The following is a 20,179-nucleotide window of genomic DNA, read 5'->3' as shown; positions in this document are numbered from 1 at the left end:
CGACTAAAAACCCTTCAAGGTGGTGCTCCAGTATGGTCGCAATCAAATGACTGAGACAAGTAAAAGTATAAAAGAAAAAGAATGAAAGAATATTTATTTATGTTTATGTATGTGCGTATTTATGTATGTATGTATGTATGTATGCATGTACAAACAATATATGAGTATATGCATATATATGTACGTGTATGTATATACGTTCATCCACATGTACATATAGATACATAACTGGGTACATGACGTGGCAAAAGAACAAGGTGCAACAAACAAGCAGGCCACATAGAAACATCCCCTTCATCAGCTGCGACCATTAAAACTCCGGCGTTTCGAAGAATTAAGGCAGTACGCATCGTTAAAATGGTTCTTCCCACGAACACAAATTAAATTGTTTTCGTGGAGGGTAGTGGCGGACGGAAAACAAGACAGGAAAACGAAGCGGTGAAATAAACAAACAAAAAGGCTGTACGGCCAGACGTGAAGTGTGTATGTCTCGAACGCTGTGAAACACGTACAGGAGGGGCAAAGAAGTACGTGCGAGCTTGGTGATTCCAAGAACGAATGTATGTATGTATGTATGTATGTATGTACGTATGTATGTACGTACGTATGTATGTATGTATATATGTATGTATGTATGTATGTATGCATGTATGCATGCATGCATGTATATATGTATGTATGTATGTATGTATGTATGTATGAAAAAATATTTGTATGCGTGTGTGAGCTTATATATATGAATGTCTCTATGGATCTTTCTGAAACTGGAAGCATGCTTGTGATTTTATTGGTGCATGAGCTTGAGCACTTTTACCCTACATTCACCCCAGAAAAGAACTGCTATTTGGAACCACGTAAACCACTGTCTAACACATACACAATCTTTCAAATGAACACACCACATCATGATACCTATTTGAACTTCAAATGAAAACTACTTCAGACAAAACTTTAATTCTTTCTGTTTATTTATTACAAACATTTACTACAATCTATTTTCAACTCTAACTTTAAAAAAAAAAAGAAAAAATTATCACAAAATGTTATTCAAAGATTCACATAACCGTTCGTCAGACAGTCGTCTTACGACCGTTTTTATCTACTTCGATATCTACTGCGTTTGGTATTCAAGTACTATTTTTGCCACATTGTTTTACAGTTACGTGCATAAATACATTGTGCATGTGAACATATATATATATATATATATATATATATATATATATATATATATATATATATATATATATATATATATATATATATATATATATGTATATATATACGGTGATAGATAGATAGATAGATAGATAGATAGATAGATAGATAGATAGATAGATAGATATGCATATGTATGAAAATATAAAGGACTCAATAGTAGGACAGTATAATATTAGGGTAGAGCTTACATACAGACATATACACTACCACACAAACACGCACACATGCGCACACATAGAGCAAATTTTGTAAATCAAAAACGTATGTACATGTCTAAGTATCTTGTTTGCTCTAGACAAATTAAAACAACTACTGTCCTGATGATGCTTATTGAGATAGAAATACGTGTCAAAGCAGTCCCTTTGTCTCCAGAGAATCAGGTTGTCTTTTCTTTTACAGAATTCATGATTGTTGATTTATATCCCCTTCTTTTTCGAGTTGTTTTCAAATGCCACCAGGCGATTGTTTCACCTTCTCTGGAATCGGAGATAAGTTCTATAAATCAAGAATTCTATGCTGTATGGTATTTAATATACATCTTTAATCGCCTTTGTTTTATGTGTGTGCCTATACGCACATATGTATGCCTAAATGAATGAATGAATGAATGTATGCATATATGTATGTATGTATGTATGCATATATACACGTTTGCACCCTGAGAAAATAGAAATGTATGTAGATATGCAGATAAGCTGATGTATTGATTGACACATTGATAGACAGAAAAGTGAGTGCCAGGGAGACAAAAGAGTTGTAATTGTTATCTCCTGTCTAGCGCGCACTTTATGTATATATGATGTGTGTGTGTGTGTGTATAGGTATGTATATATATAGAAATATATATATATACATACATACAACTACATATAGGCTCACGCACACACACACGCATGCGCGCACACAAACACACACACACAAACACACACACACATATATATATAGAAAGAGAGAGAGAGGATGACAGAGAGGAGAGGTGAACAATAAGAGAGACGTAATGATTCAGAAAAATAGAGAAGGATGAAGAACATTATTTGAAGCAACATACTTGAAACACCTTTCAAAGGTAGGTACATTGGTTCCAACTTTCTATGAGAAAATTTAATATAATTCTTAATTTCCTATTTGGTTTTCTACCACACACTCTCTCACTGTCTCTATTTCCCTCTCTCTTTTCAGTTTCTTTTTTTTTTCACTCTTTCTCTTTTATTTCCTCTCTTTTAATTTATGCTTATCTATCTCACCATATCTCTCTCTCTCTCTCTCTCTCTCTCACTCCGACATTCGTATTCATTCACACAAATATACATTCACATACATGCATACAAACTCACATACACACACACACACACACACACACACACACATATATATATATATATATGTATATATATATATATATATATATATATATATATATATATATATATATATATATATATATATATATATATATATATATATATACATACATACATATACATATATACAAGCATATATGCAGACATTTAACAAGTACTGCCACCATGTTTATTAGACGTGCTTCCACCATTCTGAAGCCATTATTCTTAACATAAAAATTCCTCTCCTCATCAGAAGACAAGAGTAGCTGTCTCGCGGCCAAAGAACACCTTTCTTGTGTCTCAAAAGCTTTCGCCTTGATGACATTATATTCTTGGCTCCGAAAAGAATACACATAATTCCCCAGGAGAGTTAATCACTCCTCTCGCACTCATCTAAATTAATCTAAGACAATCTTGTGGCTCTTTCTCTGAAGATTTCGTCAATTTCTTTTCTTTCGATTTTTCTTAATTTCGAACACAATGCATATTAGACGATCACTCGTATGTATATGCATGTACATACGTTATTTGGGTACAATTGTTTGCATATAATATGATACATAAAAATACACATGTACACCCATTCACTCACACGCACAAGCATATATATTCGTGGATGTACATATGTGTGTGTATGCGTGCGCGCGCACGTGTGGGAGCGTGTGGTTGTGTCACTGTGTGTGTGTTGTGCGTGTGTATGAATGTAAAAATATATATGCATGTGTCTGCGTTGAATCCAACGCACAAATTCACACATATTTATATAAATAGGCATACAAACACAGTCTTACATAGATATGTGTGTATGTGTGTGTGTGTCCTTATATATATATGCACACACACAGAGGCACACTTACACACACACACACACACACATATACATATATATATATGTGTGTGTGTGTGTGTGTGTGTGTGTGGCTATGTATTCATGTATACATGTATAACGGGAGAGACACATCGAATATAGAGTAAAACGAAGGGAGATGGAGTTATTAGCTAACAAATGAAAATAATGACAAAAATTTTCAGCATTCGTATGTATGTGTATATGTGTGTGTGCATGTGTGTGTGTGTATATGTGTGTGTATGGATGCATCTGCCTGTGTATATGTGAGTGTGTATGTATATATATATATATATATATATATATATATATATATATATATAAGCAAATATATGTATACATTGCATATAAACTAGTACTCCGTCGGTTAGGCAGATGATTGTTCATCTTGATCCGATCAACAGAACAGCCAGTTCTTGAAATTTACGTGCCAGTTGCGAACCCCTCCATTAACACACGTAACCTGATCGTAGTTCTCAAGATGATTCAGCGTGCCATAGAGTGTGACACAGCTGGTCCATTGAAATACAGGTACTACTCAGTTTTACCAGCTGAATGAACTGGAGGAACATGAAATAAAGTGTCTTGTTCAAGGTCACAACGCAGTGCCGGGTATTGCACTTACGACCTTATGATTGTGAACCGAATACCTGAGCCACTAAGTCACGCGCTTTCATCACATATATATACATGCATATATACATACATTAAAGTAATAAAGTCAATGTCTGGTCATACAGTGACCAATGGTTTCGCATTCACCTAGGCCGTGGCTTCGTGGACGACTAATCAGACTCTAGTCCAAAGACAAATTTAACTCTTCACTTCTCGAAGGTGGGAAGATAGATAGATAGATAGATAGATAGATAGATAGATAGATAGATAGATAGATAGATAGATAGATAGATAGATAATTGAATTTGTCATGTCTGTATGTCTATTACATAGGTTTCACCTACATTATATCATGGCTTGATATCCTCGTTGACGGTACGCAAATTATTAGCTCAGTTCAGTGAAACTACTGAACTTCTAATTCATATAAATAGATTGGCTACTAACCTAGAATTGGTGTGGTGATGTTGTCCCATCTGATATTAAAACAATGAGATTCGAAAATAGATAAAGGCTCTTCATCATTTTTCTTCAATTTTACCTGTTTATCTTTGACTTTATTTAATGGAGAGTCGGACCTGCTCAGTGATTAATATTTAATAGCTGCAGTATTATAACCACACCGTAATAATTTGCCTTATAAATGGTTTAAATTTGCCTTGTTTGTATATATATATATATATATATATATAAATATATAGTGATATCCGTTTATTTGTAAGGGCAGCTGATCATGGAAATGCAAATATTCAACATATCTGCTCGATTGTGAATTTCTCATATCTTAGTCTCGTTATTCTGAGTTGTTCTTAATTCTTGTAAAGTTGACTGTGTTTACGGGAATGGCTAATTTTTTGTTACGTTTGGTTTTCTTCATAGATTACCTAATTAGGCTTGGACAATGTTTCGATATAGGTGTCTAGTTTTGGGAGGTTCTGTGATACAATCATACACACACATATATATAAATAAAAATATACGATTATGTATGTGTGGGTGTATCATTCTGCATTATAAACGTAACCAATGCCATAGATATATGTAAACAGGGTAAATGTACTTATTTCTCCGTAGACTGAAAAAAAAAATGAACAGCCTTAATCAATTTTCGGACCTTTTTGGGGTATTATCAGAAGTGTCTAAATCAATTTGAGCAACCTCTGTGAAACAAGCAACGATTCCATTTATATACGTAATAAATCCTGCCAGTACAGAAAACCGGAGCTACTAATTTTCATACCGTAAGTGTAACTGTCACGCTATATGCACTTATCTACATTTGTCTCATCTCTACAGGTTGTTTACGGTCATCAGACAAACGAAACAACGCGTGGACTAACAACCAAGAGAGCAATCAGGATTTGGAACATACGGGTGCGTGGTAAGAAGCTTGCTTCCGAACCACATTGTTCTATATATATATATGGGAAGAGAGAGAGAAAGAGTTAGAGAGACATATACATATATATACATGTATATATATATATATATATATATATATATATATATATATATATATATATATATATATATATATATATATACGTGTACAAGGTCACTTGGTTTTAAATTGAATTAATATTCAATTTATCACCCTATCTACATAAATAATAATTTATATATATATATATATATATATATATATATATATATATATATATATATACGTAGTCTGATCAATAACTATCAGAACTTTTGCCATAATAATGAAGCTTAAGCACGCATAGAAAAGCCGCATGTCACAGATTGAACTTCAACGCTCCTGTGCATGCGCACTAAGTTTCAACGTTCTAGCTTACTAACAGAGTATTTGCATCAAATTTTGCCAAAAGCTTAGCAATTCCTGCTCAGAGGTATGCAAAGTTTTCAAAAACGTTTCATCGTTCTCGACGCAATCAAGGAGATCTTGTGCAACTGAAATCCGAGTGTCTTATTAGTCCGTTGAAAGCAGTTTTAGCACAAACTTGGGAGACACGCGTCTCATACCGAAATCTTCAGTGATAATGGACTGAACTGAACTGAACCGTAACCAATCTGCACATCCTCTGATAACTCGCGGATGGTGAACCGACGATTTCCCCTCACAGTTGCATGTATATATGTGATGTTTTTTCTCCCAGAACGCTTGTCAATATCGACATTTTTTCAGCCATCTTAGAAACGTCCGAATCACTTGTACACTTGTGTGCAGCTCATGAACTTCTCTCCGTACACTCTCTGCAACTTTGTGTAAGCCTCTTCGTGTTGAATGCTAAGATTACGTACGAGGAATAACACTATATAGCTAAGTTAAATTACCGTTAGAAACAAGAGCGCTAGTTTACAGGGAGCTGTTTAGGTAGAGAGGCTATGAACGCTATACTAAGAGTTTAAATTAGAAGAAGACATAATGAACCGCAGAAAATTCTTAAAATCAATAATAATGTTAATAAAAATTTTTTTTTGTAAGTGGAAGGAGAAAGGGAGAGAATCCAATGGATTTGTGTAAATAGTAAATTTTCATATTCGACTAATTACGTAAAAAAACGTTTAGAAGGAAGGAAATTAAAGATGGATAGTAAATATAAGTAACCATTAATGTTGTATCATATTAAGTTACGGTAATTAACCTAAATAAATGGCAATACAAGGTACAAAATTATAAAGTAATGAAATAATAAAGGAATACATAACGTAGGTAAATGTATATGCAAAAATACCTATTTGATGTAATATTATAACTCATAAACTAACGTATTATATCCCGCCAGAGAAAAACGTGCTTCTTATATATTACTATATAGCATAGAGAGTGAATATTGGACCTAGTATAGAAGAAAGTACGATTAGAAAGATATCTTAGAATATTCTAATAGATAAGGAAAGAAGTGAAATAAAGCTTGATTCGAGAAAGGTGAACGAAGGGGAATAAGCATGAAATTTATTATGCAAAATTACTTATGATAGCAAGAACTTTAGTATATATATAAAGATATGTGTGAACTATATAAATATGACTATATGTGGAATAAAAAAAGCGTGCAAACTTGAGGAGTAAAGAGAGTAGAGATTAACTTACAATGGGGGATAACCATTGATATTGTATCATATTAAGATACAGTAACTAATCCAAATAAATGGCAATATTGTAAATTAATAAAAGAATACGTATGTAATGAATACATATTTAAAGTTATATTGGAACACTTGTCTAACTAAAACTAAAATATAATATCCCGTCAGGAAAAACGTGCTACTTTGCATATTAATTGTAGCACAGAGGTATATTAATAGAAGTAGATGTAAAAGTAGGATAGAATATTGAGATAAAGTACGAGTATCGATATATCTTCAAAAAAATACTTATAGATAAAGAAATAAATGAATTAAACGTGGATTTAGGAGGATTTGGGGGAGATGAACGAAGAGTATTTTAGCATTAAATTTACTTTATAAACTTACTTACGATAACAAAATCGATAGTATATACGTAAATATACTTAAAACTCTATGAATATAACTTTACGGGGGTTAAACTAACTGTACTAAATTGAGAGGGAGAGAGAGTGGGATCAACTGGCGTTGGAGTTAGATATAATTGTTATTTTAGATAATATTATAATGTTATTATTGTTATTATTATTATTATTATTATTATAAATATAAAAAATAAATAAATTATTATTACTATTATTGTTATTATTATTAATATTATTATTAAGGAGATGGATATGTGATAATAACATTTTTATTACTATTAAAAATAAGTAAATTAATGAATGAATGGACAAACAATTAAAAAATTTTTTTAATTAAAAAAAATATAGAAAAAAACCTATGTGCAGTATGATGGACAAATTAAGAGATGTTGATGTCAATGAAAAATTTATGTTCCAGTGTGTACGATGCAGAGACGCTGGTTACAAAGGTGGGAAACAAAAATTACAAAGTTATAATTAACTAAAATATATATTTGAGTGTGATTATAAATCCAATGGATAAAAAAACTACAAAAATAGTTGATAAGAATGATAATAATAAGAGGACCATCAAGCAAGAAGGAAAAGTTGTAGGGATGGACCAAAAGGTTAAATGGAGGTAACTGGAGGAGATTTAAAACCTAAATTTAATAAAAATAAATACAAAGTGGGGTGATTGTACATACCACATGTAAAGTGGCCGTTAACTAGTAAGTATGTTGGTAGGTAAAAAAAGTAACTAAAATTAATAAAAAGGATGAAATTAATGAAACGAGCTGAAGGAGTGTTTCCTCCAATGCTGGCATCTGTATGCTCTCTGTGTTATCTGGTTCACTAAATTATTCTTGGAGAACAGAATATGGAATAGCTCCAAGTTACAGAGAGGACAAAAATCTTTACCCTTGTATTGAAGTAGCCAGTATTGACCATTCTACCCCTTAACCAGGTATAATATCCCAGTTTTCTGTGAGATTTTTGCTACCCTGGTAACTATTAGCATATTAACATATTTGCATTATCGAAGTTTTTCAACCAAGATATTAATATATACATAAAAAAAAAAATATTATTTGAAACCTCCTTTGATATGTGACATCTGGTCAGTGAGGGACTTTGATGCTGCTGCCCTGAACTTTGTTTCCTGCAGTGATGTAGGCTCGTCTGGAACCCTTGACAGGAAGAGATCCAGTTTTGATTTAAAGACACTTACATCCATACCATGCAGGTCTCTCAGGCATTTTAGAAGGATATTAAAGATCTGTGGGCCCTTGAAGCAGTATGTGGTCCTGTAGTTTGATGGTGGTGCTGGGAAATTTGGCACTATGCAGTGGTGCCCCGTTCGACTGTTTGAGTAACTTTCAATACCAAACTTCCCTTCGATATTCCAGATCTATATATCACTGCATATCTTTCCCGCATTTGTTTCAGGAAGAAGAGTTTTAATTCTTCCAGTCTTTCCCAGTAGCTGATACGTTGCATCAAGACGATTTTCTTAGTGTAGCTTCGAGTTCTACCGTGAATTTTATATTGTGTGCTGACCATAGTTGAGAGCTGTAGATCAAGCGGCTGAGAACGTGTGTGCTTCAAAGGACCATCAGTGTCTCCTTTTCTCTTATTCTGAAAGTCCGGAGGATCCATCCAACTAGCCATCTGCAGTTTACAACCAAATTGGTAATATGCACTTGAAAAGATGCATCATTGCTCATGTCAATTCTCAGGTCATGTACTGATTTTGATTCCGGGATTGCAGTTCCTCCTGGGCCAGTGTATCCGGTCTGCATGTCGTTCAGCTTTGGGTGCTGGTAGCGCAGGACTTGGAATTTTCCTGCTTTAAACTGCATGTTGTTGTCCTCAGCTCACCTATATATTACGTCCAACTCCCGTTGCAGATGTGTAATATTTCCAGGATTTTGTATTGTCTGAGAGACTTTTATGTCATCTGCATAGTTAGCAAAGGTGACTATCTGAGCAGCTGAGGGTATGCTTGAGAAGGCTACTAAGAATAGCAGTGGCGCTATGACAGTGCCCCGTGGAACACCACTTGCCATTTGCATTTCCCTGGAGATGATTCTACCTATGCCAAAATCACGCAGTTTGTGACATATCATACCATGGTCGAGTTTATTAAAGGCTTTTGCAAAGTCGAGATATATCACATCCACGTTTGAGTCATTTTGCATCTGTTTTAACACCCAGTCATAGTGTTGCAAGAGCTGTGTTAGACAGATTCTACTTGGTGATAATCTATGCTGGGTGTCAGTCAGCAAGTTATTTTTTTTCAAGGAACGCCATGATTAGTTTCTTACGGACTATTCGTTCCTCGACTTTGCTGATGTGTTATAGGCCTATAATTTTTAGCATCTGTTCTGCTTCTTCCCTAACGGATAGAGCATATTATCCCTTCTTTCAGTTTGTCTGAGAGCTTATCACTTGCAAGAAAGCTCTAAAAAAGAAGCTGCAGCGGTTTTACACGAGCTCGTTTACACGGTTTGAGAAAGACCGTTGGAAATACATCACGGCCAGCAGCTGAGTTTGTGTCAACCTCATCTATAGCCAGTGTTACATCTTCTTTAATGCTGATATACTCAATTTTCGTCTCTTTGGTAACAGGTAAAGTGGCAAATAATTCTGCTGTTTTGTTCACTTGCCTGTGTCCCAGAGGTGTAGAGAACACACATTGGAACTGTTTGTTTAGTATTTCAGTTATCCTCATGGGGTTTCCTGTGAGGGAGCCATCTTTTTGGAAGGGGAGGCCTATCTTGCAGCATACTTAGGCAAACTGAAAGAAAGCTTTGTGATTCGACTTGATATTTTCTGTAACCCAAGCTTCTTTATCTGCTTTCTCTTTTTCATGAGACTGACGCAGACGTTTCTCAATCTCCAATAGCCTTCTCTCCAGACGAGACTTCCTACCACTTTTGGGATGCCTGCTCAGGCGGTTCGCCATCCTTGTCGTCATCTCATAAGAATCTTCCTTTCCCCAGGGATCCTGTTTTTGTGTATGTTGGCCCAGCATTCTTTGAAAAATTTGTTACGTATGGCTTGTATAATGGACATAAAACATCTTATTTCATGTCAATGTCTGGTGTGGAGAGACATTTAGGCCAATTCTATTTGAGGATCTCTTTCTCACTCAAATTCCAATTTGCTTTATGAAAATTTAGTTTGGAGAGATTTATAGTGCTTCGTATAAGCTGTATGTCTGCAGGTGCTTTTGGTCCACAAATAGACAGTTCTATTATGTTGTGTTCCGAGACCAGTGTCGATGTCGTTTTAACATTATGGATAACGTCCATATTGTTTGCGAAGCAGAAATCCAATAATATACTGGTTGGTTGCAGCACAATTTGCTCCATGAAAGAAGCATTGGTAAGGTGGAACAGGGACTCCGCCTGTGCTTGCTGGTGACGTGTCATTTCTGGGAGCATCTGGTCCCCATGCCATCCTACACTGACGAAGTTCAAGTCACCCACTGAATTTGAATAAGACGGCAGAACCTAGGGTGTGAGGTCCTCCAGGATGTACACAGCAACTCCACCATAACTCCTGTCCTTTCTATCTGAGCGTATGGCAACATATTATGGTATGTGTAATCTGCATCCCCTATATCATGTCTAAGATGCGTTTCTACAAGCGTCATGCATAGAGCTTGTTTCTATGCCGCAAGATCTCTCAGGAATGAGATTTTAGTTTTACAATTGGCATGCAACAGCCCGCCTGTATTTAGAGGAAATATTTTTGTGACGTGTGTGTTGGTGTCAGTGGTGGCCACCCTATATCTGTTGATAGTGGTGGCCTTGTGTGGTGGCGAGTGTAGTTCCAAGTTTTTGTTTGAAGCCAGGTCAGCTGCCGGACAATCTTTTGTGCCATGCACAAAAAGGATTGCTGTTCAGTTGTTGCTCTTTTCACATCTAAATAAAGAAAGAAAGAGCAGGAGGAAAGAAATCTTGCACCTGTCATCACACACATACACAAATACACATACCAAAACAAACAAGTATACACACACACACACACACACACACACACACACACACACACACGCACACACACACACAAACATACACACATGTATACAGGGTTTGGACAAAATAAAGGAAACACCTAAAAATTTCAAACAAATTTATTTAAACATGGGGTAGGACCGACTTTGGCAGTAATTACAGCTAGAATTCTACGAAGTATGAACTTGTACAAAGTTTGAATTGTTTCCAAAGAAATCTTTGTCCATTCTTCAGTTAAAACAGTCTCCGGTTCTTGTAGTGATAATGGTGAGGGATATCGACTTCTTAGTTGTTTTTCTAAAATGCACCATAAATGTTCAATAATATTGGGATCTGGGAACTGTGGTGGCCAGATAAGATGTTCAACTTCGTGCCATTCAGTAACAACTTTACCTGTGTAAATTGATGCATTATCATCCTGAAAGATTGCGTTTCCCTCCGGAAACAGTTTCGCAAACATAGGATGAATTTGATCAGATAAAATGCTTAAATAGTCTTGACTAATAATTCTGCCATGAAAGGAAACCATTGGGCCGACGGATTTCCAAGATATAGGCCCCCAGATCGTCACAGATTCTCCTCCATGTTTAACAGTTGGAAGAAGGCAGTCTGGATCAATGCTTCTTTTGGCTGTCTCCACACGTATGCTCGACCGGTGGTCTGAAATAAGGTAAAGGATGACTCGTCCGAGGAAATAACATTCTTCCACTGCTATAGGGACCAATTCTTTAGGTTTTTACTCCACTCTAAACGCTTTGCAACGTTTGTTTTTTAAAGTAGCGGTCTTTTTTATTGCAGCCCTCCTGTGAAATCCGGCTTTGTGCAGCTCCCGGCGAATAGTTTTTGTGGAAATTGGGTTCTCGAGGTGGTCATTAAGCTCTGCAGTAATTTTGGGAGCTGTACTTTTGTGATCCTTTCTAACAATTCACATAAGAGTCCGACAGTCCCTATATGAAAGTTTTGGTGTTTTCCTTTTTCCCAGAGTTTTGTTTCGACGAGGAGGTTTTTCCTTCTTTCTCAAAGGCTGTCATTACTTTCGAGACAGTATTTCTTGATCCACCAAACATTTCGGCTGTTTTCATAACGCTAGCTCCTGTCTTACGAGCACCAACAATTTGACCTCTTTGAAAGTCCGATAGATCTGTCATTTTAACAGATGTATTAGTATAAAGATCGGGAAGGGAAAAAGTCTTTAACGTTTCGAGCCTATGCTCTTCCACAGAAAGGAACACAGAAAGGAACAATGAAAGAAACAAGGAGAGAAAAAAAGAATGTGTAGTGGCTAGCGATCTATGTGTATATATATATATATATATATATATATATATATATATGTATGTATGTATGTATGTATGTATGTATGTATGTACATATATATATGTATATATGTATATATATGTATATATGTATATATAGGATCTTATCGGCCTGGCTGCCAGCATAAATTCTGTTCGAATTGATTTCATATTCAGTGTAATGATACACTTTTATAGGCTAATTAATGACGTGAAAGTAATTTTCGTAATAAATCAATAAATAGAGTTATTAGCAATTAAAGTTTGAAAATTTTGGTAATTTTGAGTCAATCGTAAGCCACAGATACGTTCCTGCCTGTTTCGATAGTGATAAGTGGAATATGAGAACTATTTTGTCTCTCAACGTGCCTGTTGTTATAAGTAACAAGCGAATCCGAGCAGTCTTTGAAAAGTCTTTTATCTGCAAGGAAGCACATGCTGACAAATTTTTACGCTTGCGTTCTGTGTTCTGTGTGACTATGGCAGCAACCTCCGGTAACTTCACTTCTATTATGGAAACATTGAAAACCTAGGAGGATATTTTTAAAATTAAAACTGAAAGTAAAATGTTTCTTTTTTTAATACTTAAATGTTTGTTTTTAAGCATATTTTGTTCACTCTTATTTTCATATACAACTTATAAACATGTACATCTTATGGAACGTTGTTAAGATTTTGCCGGCAAATTTTTAAATTAATATAACCATTTATTTACATAAAAGAAAATTACTGGAGAACTTTCGTCTACTTCTCCCAGATCTTTCTGTTAAAAATTATGTGTTTATCGCATGTAACGTGTTGTTTATCGTATTTGCATTAGATGCATATTGAATGCTTAAATGTTTGTTTACTCGTTTCTTTTTTGTCATTGAGCATTGAAGTGATTGTGTTGCGTGCTAAAAATAAGGGCTAAATCAGATTTTTTTTAGAAAAATATTCTAAATTAACATAAACATTTGTCTACATGAAAGAAAATTACCGGATATATAACAGGTGTTGCTTACAGATATTGAGAACACGTGCTATTTTCAGGACGTTCACGACAAAATGTGCACTCACGCAAAAAATTACAGCTTCCAAATCCTGTTTTTTAAAACATTTTTCTGGAAAAAAATGAAGTAACTCCAGAAATTCAGTTTGGCCAAGTGTACTATTGTGCCAAATTTTAAAACTTTCGGTAAATTGAACTTATGAAATGCTAACAGCCAAACCGATAGGATCCTGTATATGTATATATATATATATATATATATATATATATATATATATATATATATATATATATATATATATATATATATATATATATATATATATGTGTGTGTGTGTATGTGTGTGTGTATGTGTGTGTGTATGTGTGTGTGTGTGTGTGTGTGTGTGTGTGTGTGTGTGTATACACACACACACACACACACACACATACATATATATATATATATATATATATATACTCACAGACGCACACACACACAAACACACACACACATACACATACATATATACGTACATACATTCATACATACATACATACATACATACATACATATGTATACAGGGTGTCCCAAAAGTCTCTGATGGGTTTCAATTTTTAATAACTTGCTTAACTTTACAAATGAATGCATGAAATTGTGATCCAATATAAAGGACACAATGGCAATTAATATGCACAAGTCACAGTTTGCAACACCAAAACATCACATATAAAAAGGACTTCGTTTAAATGCCATCGCTTAAATGATAGCCATTTTCGGCTTCGTCCACCCGTGCTCTTTCCAAAAATTGCACCATAACAAAATGAAGAGTTTCAGACCTCACTTCTCTGATTTATCTATTTAGGATTTACGTCAACAAACCGGAGATTCTGGGGTAACTGAAGGAGAACATCAATAGAGAAATCAAAGTAGTCGGATCTGAAACTCTTGAGGGTGTTATGGTGCAAGTTCTGAAAAGAGCACGGGCGTGCAAAGCCGAAAATGGCTATCATTTAAGCGATGTCATTTTTCTTATGTGATGTGGTGGTGTTGCAAAAGTTGACTCAGTCATTTTAATTTTCATTGAGATCTTTATATTGTATCAGAATTTCATGCTTTTATTTATAAAGTTAAAGAAGTTAGTAAAAATTGGAACCCATCATTGACTTTTGGGAGACCCTGCATGTATGTATGTATGTATGTATGTATGTATGTATGTATGTATGTATGTATGTATATTTATTTATATTAAGGGCATTACTATACATAAATGCTTCATGATAGAGGGACTCTTAAAGTCAAAACTACCATAATAAACACATTTTACCGAACGCGAGGGAATGCAACACTCCAAGCGAGCATTCCCTCACGTTCGGTACAATGTATTTATTATGGTAGTTTTAACTTTAAGAATCCCTCGTGGTGTGAGGTATTTATGTATTGTAATGCCCTTAATATAAATAAATATATTTAAAGGCAATAATTAATAATTTTTCCCATAAGAGGTTTTTCACGCTGACTACTTAATAAATTCCTATAAAGATTTTATCCTATTTTTAAATTATATACATACATACATACATACATATATATATATATATATATATATATATATATATATATATATATATATATATATATATATATATATATATATATATATATATATATATATATATATATATATATACAAGAATAAGGGCAGGGAATCGTCAATTAATAATAGAATTAATAATTAACAATTTTGCCAAGTAGTTCAGTATGAAAAAACCTTTATCGGTAAAACCATTTATCATCATAAATATACAGGGATTAGCATTGAGTTGCTTCTCCAACATACTGAAAATTTAGAAATAGCAGTCAAAGAACTACTGATTCTAAACTACAATTTTTTCTCTAAACGGATGGCGATATTTACGGCACACATAGAACAAAAAACCGGAGGGAAAAGCATAAACAAAACAAGTCTTTAGTCAATCGGATACGATCGTTTCATGGTTAAGAGAATGAAAATTTCTCTATTCCAAATCTTCAGTCCGATATTCTGATAAATTTGAAAGTGTCTCTAAAAAAATTCACGGTAATTTTTGGCCATGCGACACCAAAAATCAACGATAAGAAAGGCACTTACGAATTCATCGGCTAGTGAGTTCATCGGCTAGTGGAATAGAGAAATTTTCATTCTCTTAACCATGAAACGATCGTATCCGATTAACTAAAGACTTGTTTTGTTTATGCTTTTCCCTCCGGTTTTTTGTTCTATGTGTGCCACAAATATCGCCATCCGTTTAGAGAAAAAATTGTAGTTTAGAATCAGTAGTTCTTTGACTGCTATTTCTAAATTTTCAGTATGTTGGAGAAGCAACTCAATGCTAATCCCTGTATATTTATGATGATAAATGGTTTTACCGATAAAGGTTTTTTTCATACTGAACTACTTGGCAAAATTGTTAATTATTAATTCTATTATTAATTGACGATTCCCTGCCCTTATTCTTGTATATTTTATATTTGATACCTCTAAGTTAGATGGTTAAACCGTAATCCCTCCACACGGGACTTTTTTTCATACGGGACTATTTGTGACGCACATGAAATAGATTTCTTTGAGGTGGGATGCCTGAACTCACTAGCCGATGAATTCGTAAGTGCCTTTCTTATCGTTGATTTTTGGTGTCGCATGGCCAAAAATTACCGTGAATTTTTTTAGAGACACTTTCAAATTTATCAGAATATCGGACTGAAGATTTGGAATAGAGAAATTTTCATTCTCTTAACCATTAAACGATCGTATCCGATTAACTAAAGACTTGTTTTGTTTATGCTTTTCCCTCCGGTTTTGTTCTATGTGTGCCATAAATATCGCCATCCGTTTAGAGAAAAATTTGTAGTTTAGAATCAGTAGTTCTTTGACTGCTATTTCTAAATTTTCAGTATGTTGGAGAAGCAACTCAATGCTAATCCCTGTATATTTATGATTATATATATATATATATATATATAGATATATATATATATATATAGATATATATATATAGCTGCTCAATTGCTGAAATATGTAATGTTGACAGAAAAATACGAAACTTGTTGACAATGCATAGAATACATCACTCTAGGGCAGATGTAGAACGACTTTATCTCCCAAGAAAAGAGGGTGGCTGTGGACTTTTACAACTGGAACTAACAATGAAGATTGCCACTATTAACCTAAACAACTACCTGAAAAACTCTGATGACTTCATGTTAAAACTTGTCTCAAAATATGAAAACAAGAAAGTAACAAAACAGGCAAACGAATATCTAAGTGAATTCCAAATACAAATTCCAAAGTTAGACGTACTAACAAGCGCAGAAAAAGCTAAGTGTATGAAAAGAGAACTAATAATGCCGATGTTGACAAAGGCCTTACTCATCAATGGTTAGTGACTTCTAGCTTAAAATCTGAAACAGAAGGGTTTCTCATAGCAGCCCAAGATCAATGCCTACCTACAAGGAACTACCCGGCCAACATATTAAAGAACGACAGGTGCCAAACATGTGTATGTCAACAACACAATGAAACCATTGATCATGTCGTCTCTAAGTGCAGACGTCTTGCGCCTACAGAGTATCTCAACAGGCATGATAGAGCAGCATAGTATATTCACTGGGAAATTTGCAAAAACCTGGACCTGCCCCGTGATAAAAAAAAAAAACTAGTGAGAATACAAACCACATCCAGTGCTTGTATACTGGAACTTCACCATTCAAACTGACAGAAAGATAGATGCAAATAGGCCAGAAGTTGGCAAAATGTGGAACCTGAAGACTAAAATAATACCTGTTGTCATAGGTTTCCTAGGAATGATAGTAAACGGTGCTGATTGTTACCTTGCTCAGATTCCAGGAAACCCCAAAATGACAGAAATTCAAAAATAGTGGTCATGGTAACTGCCCATATCTACGTAAAATACTCTCTGTATAATCTCAAATGTTAAAACAAACTTTCCTTAATGTTTCCTTTACCATTCTCTAGAACAATACCATATGCAAAAGACCCTAGGCATAATACCAGCTTGAACTTCTAACTTGTCTCCCGAGGTCTCTGAGTGAGACTTGGAATCAATTTGTACAAATACTAAGCAAAATGAAACATATAATAACAATAATAATAATAATAATAATAATAATAATAATAATAATAATAATAATAATAATAATAATAATAATAATAATAATAATAATGGTCTCAAATTTTGACACTAGACCATCAAATTTTGGGGGAATGTGGTAAGTCGATTACCTCGACTCCAGTACGTGACTGGTTCTTTATTTTATAGGACCCCGAAAGGATGAATGTTAAAATTGAACCCGACTGGAGTTGAACTCAGAACATAAAAGAAGAGGATCAAGACAACTATATTGCTCTCAGGACTCAACTGGTAATTGTTCTATCGACACTAAAATGACTTAGACTGTAAGGGATTGGAACAAACACCACGGGGCATTTCATCTGACGAGCTAACGATTCTGCAAGCTAAATAATAACAATGAGGAGCAGGAGGTGCAGGAGGGGTGGGAGGAACAGCAGGAGGAGCACCAGAAGAAGAAGAAGAAGAAGAAGAAGAAGAAGAAGAAGAAGAAGAAGAAGAAGAAGACGAAGAAGAAGAAGAAGAAGAAGAAGAAGAAGAAGAAGAAGAAGAAGAAGAAGAAGAAGAAGAAGAAGAAGAAGAAGAAGAAGAAATAAAGAGATGGTAGAACTTTAAGAAATGAGAGAAAAGAAACTTAGTGATGATGATGATGATGAAGAGGAGGCCAACGGTGGCGACGAGTATGAAGTAGAGCAGAAGGTAGAAGTATGGGAGACAGTAAAAGGTGTGAGAGAAATGAAGACGTGAAGTACGTGGAATTAATACCAAGATGTCTAAGAGTCTTGAAGAGATGCTGGAGATCATGAAGATGTGGCCGACAGGAAAATGTGACTGTCATACAAGATGTCTGTGTATATATGAGTGAGTGAGGTTTTAAATCAATATGGTAGATGTAAGGAGAGACGACACTGTGTGTATGTGTACGCGTGCGCGTGTCGCTATTCATGTACGTGTTTGTGATTACATCTGTCTCAATCGGTCTACGTTATTATTATGTACTTCTATGCACGTTTGTGTCCCTTTGGTGTATGCATGTGCGTGTGGTAGTGCGCACGTACGTGTATCTGCATCTATCTGGTGTGTGTGGGTATGAGTTTGCGTTTCCCTTTGAAAGTGTTTGCGCGCGCTTACTTTTCCATCTCTTTTGGTGTGTATGTACGTGATTGTATGTATCTGTATAATTATGAGTGTATGCCTCTGTACTGGTGCATGTACCAGTGTGAACGTGCATTCGTTGGTGTTCGTGTATGAAAGTACATTTCTTGAAATGTCAGTGTAGTTGCATCATTTTGGTGATGCATATGCGTGTATGTATTGCTGGATGTACTTCTGTCAATGCTTTTTGTGCGTTTCTATTAGTGCGTGGGTTTCTTCAAGTGTACGGTTAGGTGAGGGCGCAGAAATATTTTGTTTGTGCATGTAAGTATTAGCTTATGTGAAGTTGTGTCCATATGTAGTAGTTGTTATGAGTTAATGAGATTGGCAAGTTAGTAGGAAAGAGATAATAGAGGTGGTCTAAAGAAACGTTATCAATAGAGAGGAAGAGGCTGGAAAGTACATGCAACGACATATAAATGAGAAAAAGAGACTCTGAGATGTGTAGGAATACTAACGAACATTATATATGTGTGTGTGCGCGTCATTAGGTGTTGTTCTGAGAGTGACTGACAGATAAAGGATAGTGAGAGACAGAGAGGTGATACATGTATACACACTTTCATACATGCATATATACATCTATACACATACATCCACATACATATGTATGTGTATCTACATATATATACATATAAATGCAAACATGAATAGATGTGGGTGTGTATATATATATATATATATATATATATATACATACACACACACACACACACACACACACACATATACATATATATATATATATATATATATATATATATATATATATATATATATATATATATATATATATATATGTATATATATATATATACATATATATATAGGTAAATAGATATATACATACATATATACTTACAACCGCACATACATTCATACAGGCATTTATACATACATTCATACATACTCATATACATAATGAATAAAATAAACACAAATTACTTAGCAGAATATATTTGAATTGAAATGTAACTGATAAAATAGAGCAACGAGAATTTACAAAGAATTACAAATTATTCGAAGTTACAGTTGAACTCATTAATAATATTTATGACGAAATTTTTCCGTTTGAACTGAAAAAAAAGACATCGGCAAACACTATAAATTTAGACATGTTTGTCTGCCTTACCAATTTTT

This window comes from Octopus bimaculoides, chromosome Z, assembly GCF_046866305.1.
Source record: "Octopus bimaculoides isolate indiv1 chromosome Z, ASM4686630v1, whole genome shotgun sequence".
NCBI classification, from domain to species: Eukaryota; Metazoa; Mollusca; class Cephalopoda; order Octopoda; family Octopodidae; genus Octopus; species Octopus bimaculoides.
This window is presented reverse-complemented; position numbering follows the sequence as displayed.